Source organism: Salvelinus namaycush, chromosome 11 (genome assembly GCF_016432855.1).
Source record: "Salvelinus namaycush isolate Seneca chromosome 11, SaNama_1.0, whole genome shotgun sequence".
Lineage (NCBI taxonomy): Eukaryota > Metazoa > Chordata > Actinopteri > Salmoniformes > Salmonidae > Salvelinus > Salvelinus namaycush.
Window position 1 is genome coordinate 24,810,351 of NC_052317.1, and position 20,531 is coordinate 24,830,881.

Below are 20,531 nucleotides of genomic sequence, written 5' to 3' on the forward strand. Positions count from 1 at the left end.
GATTACGACGATCGTTACAGTTATAGAGTAATGCTTTTTATAAACGTGGGTCATGTGGCTTAATCCAAAACTAAAGTTCAATCAAAGAAATGGACATAATAAAGATACATCAACGCATTATGTAAACAAACAAGATACAGGTCTCATAATGCGCCATAACATGCTGGTCGATCTTTATCATCATCTCATTATAGATACAGTAAGCATGGTATATTTATAAGAGGAGAGAGAGAGAGCTCTGACCAGTAGATAACTGTGGATGGATGAATAATGCAACAATCCTAGAGTAACAGGGATCACTCTAAAAGGCACAAACTGCCATAGGCGGAAATCCCAGGGGGGGCGGGGGGGACACGACCCCCCCCATCTTGGGAAAAATATGATTTGTCCCCCCCAATATATCACTGTAAACATAACTATGTAATTTCAATAATATTAATAATACGCAATGAAAGCACTTGTGCTGATTATAGACACTTAATAGCGCGTTTTGAAGTTTCAAAAGATTGCGACCTCCCCCGCCCTTTGCCTCACAGTATCTACTGTCCGAAAGGCACATGTACGTAACTGACGTGAGGTTAATCCAGTCAATCCATAGCAGGTCCATAGCAATGTTATTTATTTATTTTTATGTTGGCAGGGTTCACACACTAGCTGAATTTGCAGAGCTAGCGCGCAAACTAAAGCAAACATTAACTATCAAGCTAGCTAGTACCTATTCCATTTATGTGGCGTCGTCAAAGATGGAATCTTTGCTATCGTCAGTTTATTCCAAGATCAGCATGCAGCTGTAGTGCTTCAAAGTCCCTGTGATAAGGTTAGCGATAAACTGAAGTCCAAACTGAACAGAACTACACTCTCTTATACCATTGTCTTAAATATATATAATGGTCTCGTTGCAAAAGCTAAATTGTCGCTACTGAACTTTTTTTATTTTATTTTATTTCACCTTTATTTAACCAGGTAGCAAAGATTATAGCAAACACACAGAAACAGAATTGGTGCTCGCTAGCTTTACAAATGCAGCTATTGTTGGAAGCCAGCCAATATGAAACAAACTATATTAAAATTACAAAAGGTTGCAGAATGTGTTGTGTAAATGTGTGTGTGTGCAGCTAGACCGGCCAGCCAGCCAGCCAGGTAGAAAAATGGCAGAAAAAAAGTAAAAAGACGGACATCAGAGTATTTTTCAGTACACCAAAACGCAAAGTAAGAACTCTAGTAGCCTAATATCTCAAAGACTAGTTGATAAAATGTTCATAAGAAAGAAGTGAAATGCTAATGGAAATGTTTCACAATGATGTCATTAGGCAGAGCAGGCAACAGATGGCACACAGACAGCAGAGCTGGGGACAGATATGCAGGGACAGATTGGCAGAGACAGGGAGTCTCAGGTAAGTTTCTTGAGTCTTTGTTTGGCAACATTATGAAAGGTTCTCAATTTTTTTTACTTGTAAAATAGGGACATAATTGGAAAATGCCATGGATACCCCCACTCACAACTTAAACTGGTGACTAAACTAAGATTTGTTTACGGCAATGGTATTGCTGTTGTGATTAATTGTGTCGTTTTGGGTACCGGTAGTTAGGAGTACGGCAAAACCTTTCTAGGAGACAGACTGTGAGTCAGTGAGGGTGGTGAAAGGGAAAGAGCCAGGGAGAGAGACTTCAGAGGACAGTGTCACAGCCAATGCAGGACCAGGTGTCACCCTTGTTGCCAGCAGCACCAGTATAGGGGACAGTGGCACAGCATTGTCCAGTTACCACAGTGATGGCACAAAACCATATCAGCCACACCCACAATTTATAGAACCGCAAACTCTTGCCAACAGAGTGTTGACGTTTCAAGAGAGATGGTTTCGCGATTTCCCCTGGCTACATTATAATCCATCAATAAAAGGAGTGTTGTGTTTTCACTGTAGCCAAGGGTTTTCAAGCCAGCCATCTTTTGGCCAAAGAGCAGATGCTGCCTTCATTAGTGCAGGATTTAGGAACTGGAGAAAAGCCATTGAAAAATTCACAGCACATCAAAACTGCCAAACCCACCGCCACTTTGTAATTGTAACAGCACACCAGCTAAATCCAATCAGTGTCCAGTTATCCAGCGCGTGGGGTAAACAGCAGGATGACGCAAGGCATTGCTTGATGAAAATTGTTAGTTCGGTGCGGCATGTAGTAAGACCGGGACAAGCCTTTAGAGGCCACACGGATGACAGTGGGAATTTATACCAGCTTTTGAAACTTAGGGCAGAAGAGGATGATCCCATTTTACTGAAGTGGTTAACAGAGCGTACCACAATGTACACAGGCCCCAAAGCACAGAATGAAATTCTGAACATCATGGCCAATACAGTCATTCGAGGCATTGCAGCTGAGATTAGGTCTCTTCCGATTGTACAATTTTCATTAATTGTTGATGGTACTCAAGATGTCTCTGGTGCTGAACAGGAGAATGTCTGTCTGCGTTATATTGACCATGACCTTGTCCCTCACAAGGAGTTTATTGGGCTATACAGGGTGTCGGAGACAACAGGCGAGGGCATTGCGAAAGTGGCAACTGATGTGTTGTTGAGGCTCAATTTGCCCATGTCTGGCTTACGTGGGCAGAGTTACGATGGTGCCTCAAACATGGCAGGAAAATACACAGGTGCACAGGCAATTGTGAGGAGGCAGCAGCCGTTAGCCCTCTATGTCCATTGTGGAGCACACTGTGTAAATCTGATTACACAGGCTGGCTGCTCAGCCTCCCCACTGATCCGGGATTCCCTTTCCTGGGTCCATCAGTTAGGTGTCCTCTATGGCCAGTCAGGAAAGTTTAAGAGCATGTTTGAATCGATTGCCACGTCCACAGATACAAATCTGACCACCCTGGTCAGGGTGGACTGTGTGGAATACTGCTATTAGAGCTGTGCTAGGGCAGTATGAGCGGGTACTAAGCCTAGAGGAGATGGCAAAATCTGCATCCAAGACAGCTTCAACTGCCAGTGGCTTATTCGAGCACTTCAGCAAAGGCAAGACTGTGTTGGGCCTCACACTTGCCTCTGCTGTTCTTGGAGAGCTTGAATGTCTAAACATTTCACTACAGAAGAAAACTAAGACTGTCTCTGGTATGCAGGCTGTAGTCGAGTGTGTGCGGTCATCTCTTAGGGGCAAGAGAAATGACGAAAGCTACCTTGCACTGTATGAGAAAGCAACAACATTGATTGACTCTATTGAATCCATTGAGACGCACTCAAGACGATTTGCTGGCAAAGCAGTGGATCACTATAGGGCAGAAATTTTTAAAGTGTTGGATGGTGTTGAGGTTCAGTTTGGTGACCGTTTTGACCAGGACAGTCTAAACGTCCTGCAAAAGTTGGAAAGAGCGCTTCTCACGGGGGAGTTGGATGAGTCTCTAGATCAGTACCCAGAACTGAACATAGATTCTCTTTCAGTGCAGATCCCTCTCTTTCACAACAAATACACCTGTAGCAGCAGTGGAGAGGCAGCAGAGGTCCTCAGGAGGCTTCCAGTAGAGGTGCGGGGGTTGTTTGACCAAGTTGAGGTGCTGATCAGAATTTTGTTTGTGGTGCCAGTGTCTTCATGTGAGGCTGAGAGGAGTTTCAGTGCACTCCGCAGGTTAAAGACTTGGCTACGGGCTAGCATGGGCCAAGAGAGACTGAACGGCGTAGTTGTCTGTAATGTACATAGACAGGCTGGACAGTCTCAAGAGGGAAAATATCTGCCAGCAATTTGTTGGATCCATTGAAACCCGCAAACATATGTTCGGTTCTTTTGTTCAGTAGTGTGTATAGCAGTGGTTCTCAACCTTTTTTGGGTACTGGAACCCCTGCATATTTTGAGGCAAGGCAGGCAAGGTTTTGAGCGGTCCTCAGGGACCTCCACTCTATATTATATGTGAACTTACTGGAAACCTTGTGGTACTGACTACATTCATTACACTTTTTTATTTCACGGACCCCTTGCAATTAGTCCATGGACCCCTGTTTGAGAACCCCTGGTGTAATTGATATTTGTTCTTTTGTTTAGTAGTTTTCAGTACACTTACAAATTATTTATTTCATGTTATTTTATTTAAAATTGCATACTTTGTGCGACATACTTGTCCATAGCTGCTGTTTGAAGAGTTGAGACACTGACTGAAGGATATTTTGTTTGATTTATTTGGGTTTTTCATTGAAGTAGTTATTTTGCTTTTAGAACTGTACTTATTTGTATCTTTTTGTTCTTGTAAAGATATTGTAGTAGACTCAGGCCAGGTGCACATATTTAATGACTATATAAATGTATCAGAAAAAGTCAAATTAAAAGGTAAATTCAATACAGAGACCAACTTTGTGATGGTTCTCAATGGAGATTCTTTTAGATGTGATCACACCATGTTCATTGTATTTATGAAAACTACACCCATACAGTGTACAGTACCATTGTCACCTACTGACCTTTCTTGATATTGCTGGTTGTAAGTACGAATACCTGCATACATACTGGACTGGTAAGGAGCACTGCTATAACTATTATTAGTAGTAGAATTATAATGATTTGAACAAGTTGGGAAAACCCTTCAGTTAACTACTGTACCTATCAATTATCCAGTTGTAGGAATTATGGTTCCTCAATATACATTTAACATATAACAACGTATGCTATGTGTTACAGCACTACTTTTGGTGTCCCCCTCAGGAATTGCTCTTGAGAAGATATAATGTAATTGTCCCCTCCAAGGTTGATATCAGATTTTCGCCCCTGCAAACTGTATAGCACAGCAGCACGCTCCTATTGTAGCCTGTATACACTATCAACCACTATACTGCAAGGCACTAGGGCAGAGATCAACTAAATTCAGCCTTGGGACGATTTCTTCTTGAGTGGTTGTTCAGGGGTCCGGAACATAATTAAAAATAATTTGTAAACTGCAAATTGACCGAAAGCAGCAAAACAGATCATATTTGAATAAAACAATTTGAAACCTTGCTTACATTTGTATACAATCACACATTTCTCTATTATGAGGGAATACTTTGGAACAGATTCCCAAAATTAAAATCACTTGGAGATGATTTTCTGGTGTTTTTACAGTATTTTATGTCCAACAAAAAAATGTAAATAATCACCTGTGGGCCACCAGCTGGGGAACCCTGCTCTAAGGTACAGTGCATTTGGAAATTATTCAAACCCTTGACTTTTTCCACATTTTGTTACGTTACAGCCTTATTCTGAAATTGATTAAATTGTTTTGTTTCCCCTCAATCTACACACAATACCCAATAATGACAAAGCAAAAACAGGTTTAGAAATGTTTGCACATTTACAAAAAATAAAAAAACGTAAATATAACATTTACATAAGTATTCAGACCCTTATTCAGTCCTTTTTTGACTCACATTTGGCAGCAGTTACAGCTTTGAGTCTTCTTGGGTATGTTACGAACCGGCTCTTAGCCCGTAACAAAGAGGTAGACAACGCGGAGATAACAAAAATATATTTATTAAATGAAGTAACCTATATACAAGTAACAATGGTGTGTGTAGTCAGTAGTGTACTGTAAGTGAGTGGATGCGTGCATAGATGGTGATAATGAGGGGTGTTAAGAGGTGCCAAAACAAACAAACACAAAGCCGCAAAATGCCATAACAAAAAACAGTGTCTGTGTGGACAGAGTCTCCTTGATGTATGGGGGAAAGGGGTATTTATCCCCGGGACACACCCGAGCCCAGGTGTGTCCCATTTTGCTGACGACCCTCACAGCCACACCCACCGACATCTTATTAAGGAAAACGAGCAGAGAGAAAGAATTTGGCAGACCAAGTGGGAGGGTCGTCACACGTATGACGCTACATGCTTGGCACACCTGTATTTTGGGAGTTTCTCCCATTCTGTCAGGTTGGATGGGGAGCGTTGCTGCACAGCTATTTTCAGGTCTCTCCAGAGATGTTCGATCGGGTTCAAGTCTGTGCTCTGGCTGGGCCACTCAAGGACATTCAGAGACTTGTCCCGAAGTGTCACACCCTGGCCTTAGTTATCTTTGTTTTCATTATTATTTTAGTTAGGTCAGGGTGTGACATGGTGAAGTATGTGTTTTTGTATTGTCTAGGGTGTTGTATGGTTTAGGGGGTTAAGTAGAGTAGATGGTTTAGTGTTCAGTGTAGGTGTCTAGGGAAGTCTATGGTTGCCTGAATTGGTTCTCAATTAGAGACAGCTGGTTATTGTTGTCTCTGATTGGGAGCCATATTTAAGGCAGCCATAGGCTTTAGCTGGTTGTGGGTAATTGTCTATGTTGAACGTTTGTTGCTTGTCAGTGCACTTACGTTATTTAGCTTCACGGTCGTTTGTTGTTTTGTTAGTTTGTGTATAGTGTTCGTTTTGTGTTTTCTCTCTCTTCTCAACAAAAGAAGATGTATTTTCCACACGCTGCGCCTTGGTCCACTTTCTCACAAGAAGACGATCGTGACAGAATTACCCACCAAACCAGGACCAAGCAGCGTGAAAGGATGGAACAGCGCTTAGTGGAGGAATGGACCCGGGAAAAGGATGAGTGGAGAACAACCTGGGAAGAGATAGATAGGTGGGCGTGCGATCCAGAGAAAGTGCCGGAGCCTGCCTGGGATTCGCTGGAGCAGTGCGAGGAGGGTTACAGGATTATGGAGCTGGAGAAAGGAGCACGAAGGCGCGGTAGGAAGCCCTCGAGGAAACGCCAAAAATTTCTTGGGGAGGGGCTCATGGGGAGTGTGGCGAGTCCAGATAGGAGATCTGCGTCAACTTCTCGTGCTACCCGTGAGGACCCTAAGAAGGAACCTGAGCCAGTCGGGCTGATATTGGAGGTGAGCAATGGGAATGATACAGAGACTGTTAAGGATTTATTGGGGAGGTTGGAGGAGAGTGAAATGAGGGAGCTGCTGTGTTGGTGCGTGAGGCACAAAATCCACCCGACAGAGCGTGTGCGGGAAGTGATGTTACCTGAGTCAGCTCTCCATGCTCGTCCTGAGGTGCGTGCTAACCGTCTGGGAATGACAGTCCCACGAACCAGGCCTCCTGTACGCCTCCCTAGTCCTGCACCTCCTGTAGCAGTTCCACGTACTAACTCTCCTGTGGCTGCCCCTCGTACCAGTCCTCCAGTTCCGGCACCACGCACCAAGCCTAATGTGCGTCTCCAGGGTCCAGTATGCCCTGTTCCTCCTCCCCGCACTAGCCCTGAGATGCGTGTCCCCAGCCCGGTACCACCAGTTCCGGAACCACGCACTAGGCCTAATGTGCGTCTCCAGGGTCCAGTATGCCCTGTTCCTCCTCCCCGCACTAGCCCTGAGATGCGTGTCCCCAGCCCGGTACCACCAGTTCCGGCACCACGCACTAGGCCAAATGTGCGTCTCCAGGGTCCAGTATGCACTGTTCCTTCTCCCCGTACTCGCCCTGATGTGCGTGCCCTCAGCCCGGTACCACCAGTGCCGGTACCACGCACCAGGCCTATAGTACGCTTTGAGAGTTCAGTGTGCCCTGTTGTTGTTCCCCGCACTAGCCTGAAGGTGCGTGTCCTTAGCCCGGTACCTCCAGTTCCGGCACCACGCACCAGGCCTACAGTGCGTCTCAGCCGGCCAGAGTCTGCCGTCTGCCCAGCGGCGTCTGAACTGCCCGTCTGCCCAACGGCGCCTGAACTGCCCGTCTGCCCAACGGCGCCTGAACTGCCCGTCTGCCCAACGGCGCCTGAACTGCCCGTCTGCCAAGCGGCGCCTGAACTGCCCGTCTGCCAAGCGGCGCCTGAACTGCCCGTCTGCCCAACGCCGTCTGAACTGTCCGTCTGCCAAGCGCCGCATGAACTGCCCGTCTGTATTGAGCCTTCAAAGCCGCCCGTCTGCCATGAGCCTGCAAAGCCGCCCGTCTGCCATGAGCCTACAGAGCCGTCCGCCAGACAGGAGCCGCTAGAGCCTTCCGCCAGACAGGAGCCGCTAGAGCCTTCCGCCAGACAGGAGCCGCTAGAGCCTTCCGCCAGACAGGAGCAGCCAAAGCCTTCCGCCAGACAGGAGCAGCCAAAGCCTTCCGCCAGCCAGAGCCTTCCGCCAGACAGGATCAGCCAGAGTCTTCCGCCAGACAGGATCAGCCAGAGCCTTCCGCCAGACAGGATCAGCCAGAGCCTTCCGCCAGACAGGATCAGCCAGAGCCTTCCGCCAGACAGGATCAGCCAGAGCCTTCCGCCAGACAGGATCAGCCAGAGCCTTCCGCCAGACAGGATCAGCCAGAGCCTTCCGCCAGCCATGAGCAGCCAGATCCGTCAGCCAGCCATGAGCAGCCATATCCGTCAGCCAGCCATGAGCAGCCAGATCCGTCAGCCAGCCATGAGCAGCCAGATCCGTCAGCCAGCCATGAGCAGCCAGATCCGTCAGCCAGCCATAAGCCGTCCAGCCAGGATCCGCCAGAGCCGTCATCCAGCCAGGATCCGCCAGAGCCGTCATCCAGCCAGGATCCGCCAGAGCCAGCCAGCCAGGATCCGCCAGCCAGCCAGGATCCGCCAGAGCCAGCCAGCCAGGATCCGCCATCCAGCCAGGATCCGTCCCTCAGTCCGGAGCTGCCGTCCCTCAGTCCGGAGCTGCCGTCCCTCAGTCCGGAGCTGCCGTCCCTCAGTCCGGAGCTGCCGTCCCTCAGTCCGGAGCTGCCGTCCCTCAGTCCGGAGCTGCCCCTTATCCTGGTGCTGCCCCTTATCCTGGTGCTGCCCCTTATCCTGGTGCTGCCCCTTATCCTGGTGCTGCCCCTTAGTCCGGTGCTGCCCCTTAGTCCGGTGCTGCCCCTTAGTCCTGTGCTGCCCCTTAGTCCGGTGCTGCCCCTTAGTCCGGTGCTGCCCCTCAGTCCGGTGCTGCCCCTCAGTCCGGTGCTGCCCCTTAGTCCGGTGCTGCCCCTTAATCCAGTGGGGTTAATGTGGAGGGTGGTCATTTGGAGGAGGCTACGAAAGCGGGTAGTGACTATGGTGGGGTGGGGACCACGACCAGTGCCAGAGCCGCCACCGTGGACAGACGCCCACCCAGACCCTCCCCTAGACTTTATGCTGGTGCGCCCGGAGTTCGCACCTTAAGGGGGGGGTTATGTCACACCCTGGCCTTAGTTATCTTTGTTTTCATTATTATTTTAGTTAGGTCAGGGTGTGACATGGTGAAGTATGTGTTTTTGTATTGTCTAGGGTGTTGTATGGTTTAGGGGGTTAAGTAGAGTAGATGGTTTAGTGTTCAGTGTAGGTGTCTAGGGAAGTCTATGGTTGCCTGAATTGGTTCTCAATTAGAGACAGCTGGTTATTGTTGTCTCTGATTGGGAGCCATATTTAAGGCAGCCATAGGCTTTAGCTGGTTGTGGGTAATTGTCTATGTTGAACGTTTGTTGCTTGTCAGTGCACTTACGTTATTTAGCTTCACGGTCGTTTGTTGTTTTGTTAGTTTGTGTATAGTGTTCGTTTTGTGTTTTCTCTCTCTTCTCAATAAAAGAAGATGTATTTTCCACACGCTGCGCCTTGGTCCACTTTCTCACAAGAAGACGATCGTGACACGAAGCCACTCCTGCTTTGTCTTGGCTGTGTGCTTGGTGTCATTGTCCTGTTGGACCCCAGAACACCACACCAACCAAAACCCCCAAAAATGTACTGTATATATTCACCACGGCAGAATGTTTGTATTTAAGCTGCCCCACTGCCCCAACCAACCTCGTCCTCCCAGACCTCAGAAACCTTTGCGCACAGGAAGCAACCTTGAAGAGGAAATAAATAAAATGAGGACAGCAGGGAACAGATGACAGGACAACACAATACACAAAATAAACAGTGGCCGGTCACGTGAACGACATGCATACGTCACAACACTCAGGAACAACATGAGAAAACGTGTCCACCAGTATCTGTATAAACCTCTTCGTCATCCAGATAAACAGCACATCCCGACCAGACCTGAGACAACCCTATTCATAAGGCACTGAAAAGTGTCAGGTGCTGTTAAGCAGGCTGAAACTCATAACCGGGTACAGAGTGGAGGGTGTAATAAAGGCAGAGATTTTGCATGCCCCACGCATCAGTGACACCTGCCAATGACACCTGCTCACAAACTTCGCTGCTCCGACCTGATCAACACAGTCCTCCATCCGAGGAAGAGGAAATGAATCTGGCTTAGTGACACGGTTTACCTTACGGTAGTCCATACAAAATCTGTTTGTCCCATCCGGTTTACTGACCAAGATACACGGAGAAGCCCAGCTGGAGAAAGAAGGCTCTGCAATATCACTCTCCAGCGTGTACCTGATCTCAGCATCCAGACAACTCAGTTTTTCTGAAGAAACTCTATAGAACAGCTGACTGATGGGGTCAGCTTCCCCTTCGTCAATATCGTGTTTTATTAAAAGGAGAACCAACAATTGGCAGCAGAGATAATAGGGACTGAGGTGGCTTGGGAGACTTCCAGTCATCCTGGAGCACTGCTAGAAACCCATGCACACTATGTCCGAACACTAGGCAATTTGGACTGAAACCTGTGCTCTCCTGTGAAACCTACCTGGTGGCTAACAGTAACCACGGCAACCCCTCCTCCCAATCCTTATCTCTGTACAATAAGCTCTCAACAAAGACCTAAGTGATTGAAGGAAACGTTTCAGCGCTCCTTGACTCTGTGCACTATAAGTGCTAGCAAAATTGTGTTTAAAATGGAGTTGTTGGAGAACCAAACAGATTAGAGGTGAAATTAGAACCTTGGACACTCAATTAGAACCTTGGACACTCAACCAAACAGATTAGAGGTGAAACAGCGAGAAACTGAGTCAAAGCTTTTAGCACAGACTTAGTGGTGATAGACCGGAGAGGATAGGCAGCAGGAAACCTAGTGGTCTGACACATCACAGTGAACAGGTAACTACTACCATTCTTAGAGTGATTCTTAGAGTGAGGCTGACTACGGGAATAGGAAACAGCGGTACCAGCTTAATAGCTTGATTAGGTTTACCCATTAATTGACAGGTGTGACAGGTTTTGATGAATGCAGAAACACCAGTGTCTCCTTGGGCGAGGCCCAAATCTCTTCAAACGCCCTCACTCAGTCTGAATACAGGGCTCTGCAAAGCCACTTTTGTGAGTCAAAACATACTTGTCCGTCAAAAACCACAGCTTCAGAGTCTTCAGTCTTCAATCGTTAATGTACGTGGCTATCCAATCAGGGATTGGGTCCTTAAATTGCGCTAGCATAATCAGATCACACAGCCCCTGGAAAGTGCGGTTATGAGAGGCAGAACACCAGCAATTAAACTGTGAAGATAACTCTCGCACAAACTCAACATGAGTCTGTTTATCAGCTGTTTTTAAAGTTTTAAATTGTTGGCGGTAAGCCTCAGGATCCAATTCGTAAATCTGAAACACAGCCATTTTAACCTTAGCATTGCTGACACTGTTGGAGCTGAATATGCTTCCTGCGCTTTACCAGTCAACACACACTGCAACATTAAAGTGCGATCAGAATCAGGCCAACTCCTAGCGTCAGCAACGTGCTCAAACAACGAAAAGAACGTCTCAGGGTCTTTCTCATAAAATCTTGTCAACAGCCGTAAGTTTCCAACAATATCAAATGTGTCTGGGGCCTGACCGAGAGGGGAGCGACCCCTAGGTAAATCAGGGTCATCTTCCCTAAACAAACTCTCCCCCGAAAGCTTTCCATCCCTAACCAACGTCTAACCGCTCGTTGCAGCTTGATTTTAGCGTGCTTCAATTCCTGTTTAAATTCCAATTTCTTTTCATGCTTAACACGATCATGCTTTAGCGTAAAACAATATGCAATCATGCTCTAACTAACAGAAGCAGTTCTTTCTGCTGTTCAAAAGAAAGACGACTAGGGCTAATAGAAGGAGCGGCCATTGTCGTAAAACGGGGAGATAGCTGGGGAGGTGGCGAGTCCTCGGCAGAGGCTGCCCCAGTGGTAACTACGAGTATACCACTCTCCATCAGATTGGCCTTCAATTTTTTTGGGACATTTATCGCCAATTTCAACCTGATAGTGTTCAGCGATCTTAAACAGCTGTTCTTTAGCACATCATTCTAACAGTTCCTTTGATGGAACGCAAATGAACTCATCTACATTAGATGCCATAGTCACAAGTAACTGCAAAATAAAATCTCGCTCTTCCCCACTGCTGAGCACACTAGACCGGATCACAACAAGAGAAGTGCCAATCACACTGGGCACCACAGGAGAGAGAGATGAGAGAAGGAGCTTCCCCGAATCCTACAATAACTCAACCCTAGTCTTTGTGTGGATTCGCAGTGGGTAATTACGCACTGTAGCCCGCTGGCACAGAAACCCCCCCCAGCACGCTGGCGGATGTGCCTCCCGAGACAACTGCTCCGTCCACGGACACCACACAAAAATAGCAAACAAAATAACCTTGCCCAACGTATTCCAAAGTGGAACACGTCGCTAAGCCTAAAAGGGGAAAAGAAAGGCTGTAGCGCCGAGTAGCAAATGGCACTACCCTACACAGCAGATTGCACTCACCTCCTCGCACCGTTGTCCCAACAGCGAGTAGTTTCCAGCCTGGGCAGGGGCCTGGAAACTAACCAATGTTCCTCTCTCCAACGCAGCACACAACCACCTCACGGGTGATCAACGCTGCAGGAATTGTATATACTTTGCCCTGTTCCGGGATGGGGTCGAATGCCCTGACTTTCAGTGCAACAATTGCCTGCTCACGGAGGGCTACAGAGAGGAAGTCGCTACTGATTTGCACAGGCTACTGAGAAAGCCAAGACTTGCAATTTTCTCTTTTTTCTCCACTCAGAGGGCCGTGCATCGCGCTGGGCTGATGGGAGTCTCGCCATCGGGCAGGTTTTCTTGGGTGGACTGGCCGCTGCTTGGAAGTGATCGCTCACCAACGGAGAATGAAGTCGGCGGGACCTTTGTTGCTGAATCGCGGGATGATCCTCTACTGAACCTGGGTGGCCAGACAGGGAGACACGTCACCGCTCATAGTGGAAGTTGAGGTCGGCGTCCTCCACTTTGAGCCCTCTGCAGTGAAGTGATTCATGAATGAGCTGCCGACATTGAATAGCTTAGCTGCTCTGGAGCCTGATGTCTCAGCATCTTCTCATGGAGCGTCGGAGGTTCCTTCGGTTCCTTCTGTATCGGACTACATTGTGATGGCATCGCCGGGGACTAAGGTGGTTTCTGCTTCACAGGGGGTCTACGGTGGGCTCTGCTATTCCTATCATTTGTGGGGGGGGGGGGGGGGGGAGTTGGGGCTAGGGTTGGGCTGAGGGTTACGGCTCTACATGGACAACTGCCATCAACCATTAGTATGGGAAGCTCCATGGTTAGATTGGTGGAAGTCCAAAAATACCTGTACAATTTGTTTTCCTGGAGCTAAGGGATTGGATTTATTAGATATCATGCCCACCATCAAGAAACAGATTCCTGCTCTGAAAACAGTTGTGTTGCATATTGGGTCTAATGATATTATGCTTTTGAAATCTGTAAAACTAAGAGACAATTTCTTACAACTCTTGGAGAATGCTCAGAAATTTGCAGGACATATAATTGTCTCGGGCTCAATTCCATCTCCTCGCCGTTGTGGGACTGTTTTAGCCATCTTTGGTCTCTTCACCAGTGGTTAATGCATCTGATCAAGGACTCGGGCATGTCCGTCGACGACAATTTTTACTCCTTCTGGAATAGGCCTGGCTACTTTGTGGAAGACGGAATTCACCACGGTGAAAATGGCTCTTGGCTGTAGTCATCAAATATTGGAAAGGTTCTTGGTCAACTAAATTGATGTGAGGACAATATCAGCATTACATGTACAGCTGAAGTCGGAAGTTTACATACACTTAGGTTGGAGTCATTAAAATACATTTTTCAACCACTCCACAAATCTATTGTTAAAAAACTATAGTTTTGGAAAGTCGTTTAGCCCATCTACTTTGTGCATGACACAAGTAATTTTTCCAACAATTGTTTACACACAGATTATTTCACTTATAATTCACTGTATCACAATTCCAGTGGGTCAGAAGTTTACATACACTAAGTTGACTGTGCCTTTAAACAGCTTGGAAAATTCCAGAAAATGATGTCATGGCTTTAGAAGCTTCTGATAGGCTAATTGACATCATTTGAGTCAATTGGAGGTGCACCTGTGGATGTATTTCAAGACCTACCTTCAAATTCAGTGCCTCTTTGCTTGACATTATGGGAAAATCAAAAGAAATCAGCCAAGACCTCAGTTTTTTTTTTTTTTTAAACCTCCACAAGTCTGGTTCATCTTGGGAGCAATTTCCAAATGTCTTAAGGTACCACGTTAATCTGTACAAACAATAGTACGCAAGTATAAACACCGTGGAACCACGCAGCCGTCATACCGCTCAGGAAGGAGACGTGTTCTGTCACCTAGAGATGAATGTACTTTGGTGCGAAAAGTGCAAATCAATCCCAGAACAACAGCAAAGGACACTGTGAAGATGCTGGAGGAAACGGGTACAAAAGTATCTATATCCACAGTAAAACGAGTCCTCTATTGACATAACCTGAAAGGTCGCTCAGCAAGGATAAAGCCACTGCTCCAAAACTGCCATATAAAAGCCAGACTACGGTTTGCAACTGCACGTTGGGACAAAGATCGTACTTTTTGGAGAAATGTCCTCTGGTCTGATGAAACAAATATAGAACTGTTTGGCCATAATGACCATTGTTATGTTTGGAGGAAGAAAGGGGAGGCTTGCAAGCCGAAGAATACCATCCCAACCGTGAGGCATGGGGGTGGCAGCAACATGTTGAGGGGGTGCTTTGCTGCAGGAGGGACTGGTGCACTTCACAAAATAGATGGCATCATGAGGTAGGAAAATTATATGGATATATTGAAACAACATCTCATGACATCAGTCAGGAAGTTAAAGCTTGGTCGCAAATGGTTCTTCCAAATGGACAATGACCCCAAGCATACTTCCAAAGTTGTGGCAAAATGGCTTAAGGACAACAAAGTCAAGGTATTGGAGTGGCCATCACAAAGCCTTGCCCTCAATCCTATAGAAAATTTGTGGGCAGAACTGAAAAAGCGTGTGCGAGCAAGGAGGCCTACAAACCTTACTCAGTTACACCAGCTCTGTCAGGAGGAATGGGCCAAAATTCACCCAACTTATTGTGGGAAGCTTGTGGAAGGCTACCCGAAACATTTGACCCAAGTTAAACAATTTAAAGTCAATGCTACCAAATACTAATTGAGGGCTTGCAAACTATTACACACTACAAAGGGAAGCACAGCCGCAAGCTGCCAGTGACACGAGCCTACCAGACGAGCTAAATCACTTCTATGCTCGCTTCGAGGCAAGCAACACTGAGGCATGCATGAGAGCATCAGCTGTTCCGAACGACTGTGTGATCACGCTCTGCGTAGCCGATGTGAGTAAGACCTTTAAACAGGTCAACATACACAAGGCTGCAGGGCCAGACGGATTACCAGGACGTGTGTCCGGGCATGTGCTGACCAACTGGCAGGTGTCTTCACTGACATTTTCAACATGTCCCTGATTGAGTCTGTAATACCAACATGTTTCAAGCAGAACACCACTGTGCCCAAGAACACAAAGGCAACCTTCCTAAATGACTACAGACCCGTAGCACTCACGTCCATAGCCATAGAGTGCTTTGAAAGGTTGGTATTGGCTCATATCAACACCATTATCCCAGAAACCCTAGACCCACTCCAATTTGCATACCACCCAAACAGATCCACAGATGATGCAATCTCTACTGCATTCCACGCTGCCCTTTCCCACCTGGACAAAAGGGACACTTATTTGAGAATGCTATTCATTGACTACAGCGCAGCATTCAACACCATAGTACCCTCAAAGCTCATCACTAAGCTAAGGACCCTGGGAGTAAACACCTCCCTCTGCAACTGGATCCTGGACTTCCTGACGGGCCGCCCCCAGGTAGTGAGGGTAGGTAGCAACACATCTGCCACGCTGATCCTCAACACTGGAGCTCCCCAGGGGTGCGTGCTCAGTCCCCTCCTGTACTCCCTGTTCACCTACGACTGCATGGCCAGGCACGACTCCAACACCATCATTAGTTTGCAGACGACAAAACAGTGGTAGGCCTGATCACAGACAACGACGAGACAGCCTATAGGGAGTAGGTCAGAGACCTGGCCGGGTGGTGCCAGAATAACAACCTATCCCTCAATGTAACCAAGACAAAGGAGATGATTGTGGACTACAGGAAAAGGAGGACCGAGCACGACCCCATTCTCATAGACAGGGCTGTAGTGGAGCAGGTTGAGAGCTTCAAGTTCCTTGGTGTCCACATCAACAACAAACTAGAATGGTCCAAACACACCAAGACAGTCATGAAGAGGGCATGACAAAGCCTATTCCCCCTCAGGAAGCTAAAAAGATTTGGCATGGGTCCTGAGATCCTCAAAAGGTTCTACAACTGCAACATCGAGAGCATCCTGACCGGTTGCATCACTGCCTGGTACGGCAATTGCTCGGCCTCTGACCGCAAGGCACTACAGAGGCTAAGCTGCCTGCCATCCAGGACCTTTACACCAGGCGGTGTTAGAGGAAGGCCCTAAAAATTGTCAAAGACCCCAGCCACCCCAGTCATAGACTGTTCTCTCTACTACCACATGGCAAGCGGTACCGGAGTGCCAAGTCTAGGACAAAAGGCTTCTCAACAGTTTTTACCCCCAAGCCATAAGACTCCTGAACAGGTAATCAAATTGCTAACTGGACTATTTGCATTGTGTTCCCCCCCAACCCTTCTTTTTATGCTGCTGCTACTCTGTTTATCATATATGCATAGTCACTTTAACTATACATTCATGTACATACTACCTCAATTGGGCCGACCAACCAGTGCTCCCACACATTGGCTAACCGGGCTATCTGCATTGTGTCCCGCCACCCGACAACTCCTCTTTTACGCTACTGCTACTCTCTGTTCATCATATATGCATAGTCACTTTAACCATATCTACATGTACATACTACCTCAATCAGCCTGACTAACCGGTGTCTGTATGTAGCCTTGCTACTTTTATAGCCTCGCTACTGTATATAGCCTGTCTTTTTACTGTTGTTTTATTTCTTTACTTACCTATTGTTCACCTAATACCTTTTTTGCATTATTGGTTAGAGCCTGTAAGTAAGCATTTCATTGTAAGGTGAATACAACACCTGTTGTATTCGGTGCACGTGACAAATAAACTTTGATTTGAATTTGTATGTAAACTTCTGACCCACTGAAAATGTGATGAAAGAAATAAAAGCTGAAATAAATCATTCTCTATCCTATTATTCTGACATTTCTCATTCTTAAAATAAAGTGGTAATCCTAACTGACCTAAAACAGGGAATTTTTACTAGGATTAAATGTCAGGAATTGTGAAAAACTGAGTTTAAAAATATTTGGCTAAGGTGTATGTAAACTTCCGACTTCAACTGTAAGTCAGTTTTTACCATCCCCTCTTTGGTCTCTATGAGAGTTCAACGTGTTGTATCTGAAAATGGTGACATTCCAAATAGTGCTAACCGGAGAAATGTAATTGCTATTCCTAATTTGTTTAATTTTCCTAATAGGTATAATCCGATCTTTGAGTCTCCTGTTGTTCTGAAATTTCAAAGTAATCCGACTTGTATTGAAACTCCGTATGATTTTAAATGCAGAAAAGGTTTGACATTTTTACATCTTAATATTCGTAGTTGATTTCCTAAAATGGATCATGCCAAGATCTGGGCCTCTCAGGCAGACCCTGATTATTTTATTGTATCTGAAACCTGATTGACTGATAAAACCCTGGACTCTGAGGTTTCTATGGATGGTTACAATGTGTTTAGGGCTGAAAGGAAAGGCAAAGGTGGTGGTGTTGCCATTTACACAAGGAATATTCTTTCCGTCTCCCTTAAAGGCTACCTCCAGTCCTTAACAAATTGAATTGTTAGCTTTAAGTCTTCAGTTGGGTTCAAACTCAAACAGTTATAGGAATGTATCGTCCACCCTCCGCCAAGAAGTGTTTACTAAACAAACTCACTGATTTATTTGCCATTTTTATTAACCCAGAGGTGTTGATCGCCGGAGATTTTAATCTTGCATGGGGAACGCAGGATGCTGACTGTTTAAATGATTTTTGTACTAATTTAAATTTGACCCTGCTGATTACAAAGCCCACTCATCCAAACTTATAGGACCCTACGAAATCGACTTTGATTGACCTCATATTTAAAAATACTCCAGAGAAATATGCTTTGAGTGGGCTATTTGCTTTAGATATTAGTGACCACTGTCCCATTGTATGTGTCAGGGATATACGGATGCCTCGATCCAAACCTTGTCTTATCAACAAGAGGCATTTAAAAAAAATCAATGAACAGGCCTTTTTTGTGACCTTTATTTTGGTGACTTTGATTGTATTGCATCTAACCACTTCACAAATGTTTTTAATTGTAATGTAGATAAACATGCTCCCTTTAAAAAAGGCTCGAGCCCAGACTGGCAGTGTTTTAGGCAATTTGAGAATTCTGTGTGTAAAACTAGTTCAAAAAGCAACATCAAATTATGTTAATACACTATCTGAATGTACAGGGAACCCAGCTAAATTCTGGAAAGCTGTTAAATCACTGAAGGGTTGTGTCTCCTCTTCTCTCCCCCAATAAATGAATTTATATTCTGGCCCTATCACTGACAAAATTGATATCATTAATGCATTTAATCACCAGTTGTATCTCTGCAGGCTTTATATTTGAATGTATTTCAAAGCCAGCTCTTGAAAAGAGTAGTTTGGATGTAGATGGGGAAAATGCTGGTCAGGAGTTTTCTTTTCAGAAAATTCACTGATAAAGAAGTCCTGTATACTTTGTTAACAGACAAAAAAAACATATACAGGGGCTGATCATTTGGAGCCTGGTCTGCTTAAGTGTGCAGCACATTTACATTTACATTTAAGTCATTTAGCAGACGCTCTTATCCAGAGCGACTTACAAGTACATACATTCATACTTTTTTTGTATGAGCACCCCTTATTGCTGGCTCGGTAGCCCACATTTTTAATCAGGAAGTATTCCAACAGCATGGAAATCCACATATGTGCTGCCACTCCATAAGGGTGGGGATACAAATGATCTTGACAACTATCGCCCCATTTCAAGACTACAGTACCATGTTTAGCTAAGATTTGTGAATCCTTGGTTAATGTACAACTTTGTTCCTTTTTATCTGATAATTGTATTCTTAATATAAACCAAATCAGGGTTTAGGCCTGGGCATAGTACTACCACACCAACGAACGCGAGTTGTTAATGATCTTGTCAATGCCTTGGATGCTAAAAAGAGCTGTGCTGCCTTGTTCATTGACCTGTCAAAGTCGTTCGACACTTGATCATTCTGTATTGCTGAAGAAATGATCAAGAGTAGGCCTGGGATATACAGCCTGTTTATGGTTTCAGAATTATCTTAGCAACAGAACTCAGGCCATCTTGATAGATGGGGTTAAATCTGAAATTCTTGAGATTCAAAAAGGTGTTCCTCAGCGTTCGATTTTGGGTCCATTATTGTTTACTTCGTATATTAATGACATAGGAAACACTGTTAATACTTGTAACATTCATCTCTATGAAGTTTTGTATTCCTGTGCCACCTCAGTGCAGCAGGCCATTTGTGAACTTCAGCATGACTTTGATTCAATATAGAAATCACTTACAGATCTTAAATTAGTGTTAAATACAAGGAAAACCAAGCTCATGCTGTTCTCTAGGTCACAAAATGTTGACTCTGAGGACCTGCATATTTGCGCTATAAATGGAGCCCAAATTGAGCTTCTTTCTCAGTATAAGTACCTGGGTGTCTGGATTGATGACAAGTTGTCCTTCGTAACGCATATAAAGAATCTAAGAAGCTAAGATTCAAGATTGTTTTTGTTATATCAAAATAAAATTCAGCCTTAGTATTAAAAATAGGAGAAAAATTGTTTGAACAAAGCTTCTCCCTGTATTGGATTTTGGTGATATTGTTTACAAGAATGCAGCAACCTGTTTTAAAACCCTTGCACGCAGTCTACCATTCAGCAAAACGTTTTATCACCGGGGATAATTTTAGTACAAAAATGTGGGATGGACCTCTCTGTCTGTTAGAAGAAAGCTGCATTCTCTTATTTATTTATCAAGCAATCTTACAGAAACTCCCTCTATATGTAACGTCATTAATTAAGATAAAAATCACAAGTTACCAATCCCATTCACAGGAATGGATAACACTAGAGATCCCTCTAGTCTCCACAGATTTGGGAAAATCCGCGTTTAGTTTTTATGCCCCTAATTTGTGGAACAATCTGCAAAGTTCACTGCAGTTAAGATGTGCAGGTGTTTCTCAGGCAGTTTAAATTATTGATTTGGCGCCTCTATGTAGTTGAATGTGATTGCTTTTATTAAATGTCTATTTTTAATTTTGTTGTTGTATTGTTTTATACACGTGTATGTTGTTTTAATATTTTGTTTTTATTGTCATGTGTACAGGGCTCTGGTAAAAGAGATTTTAATC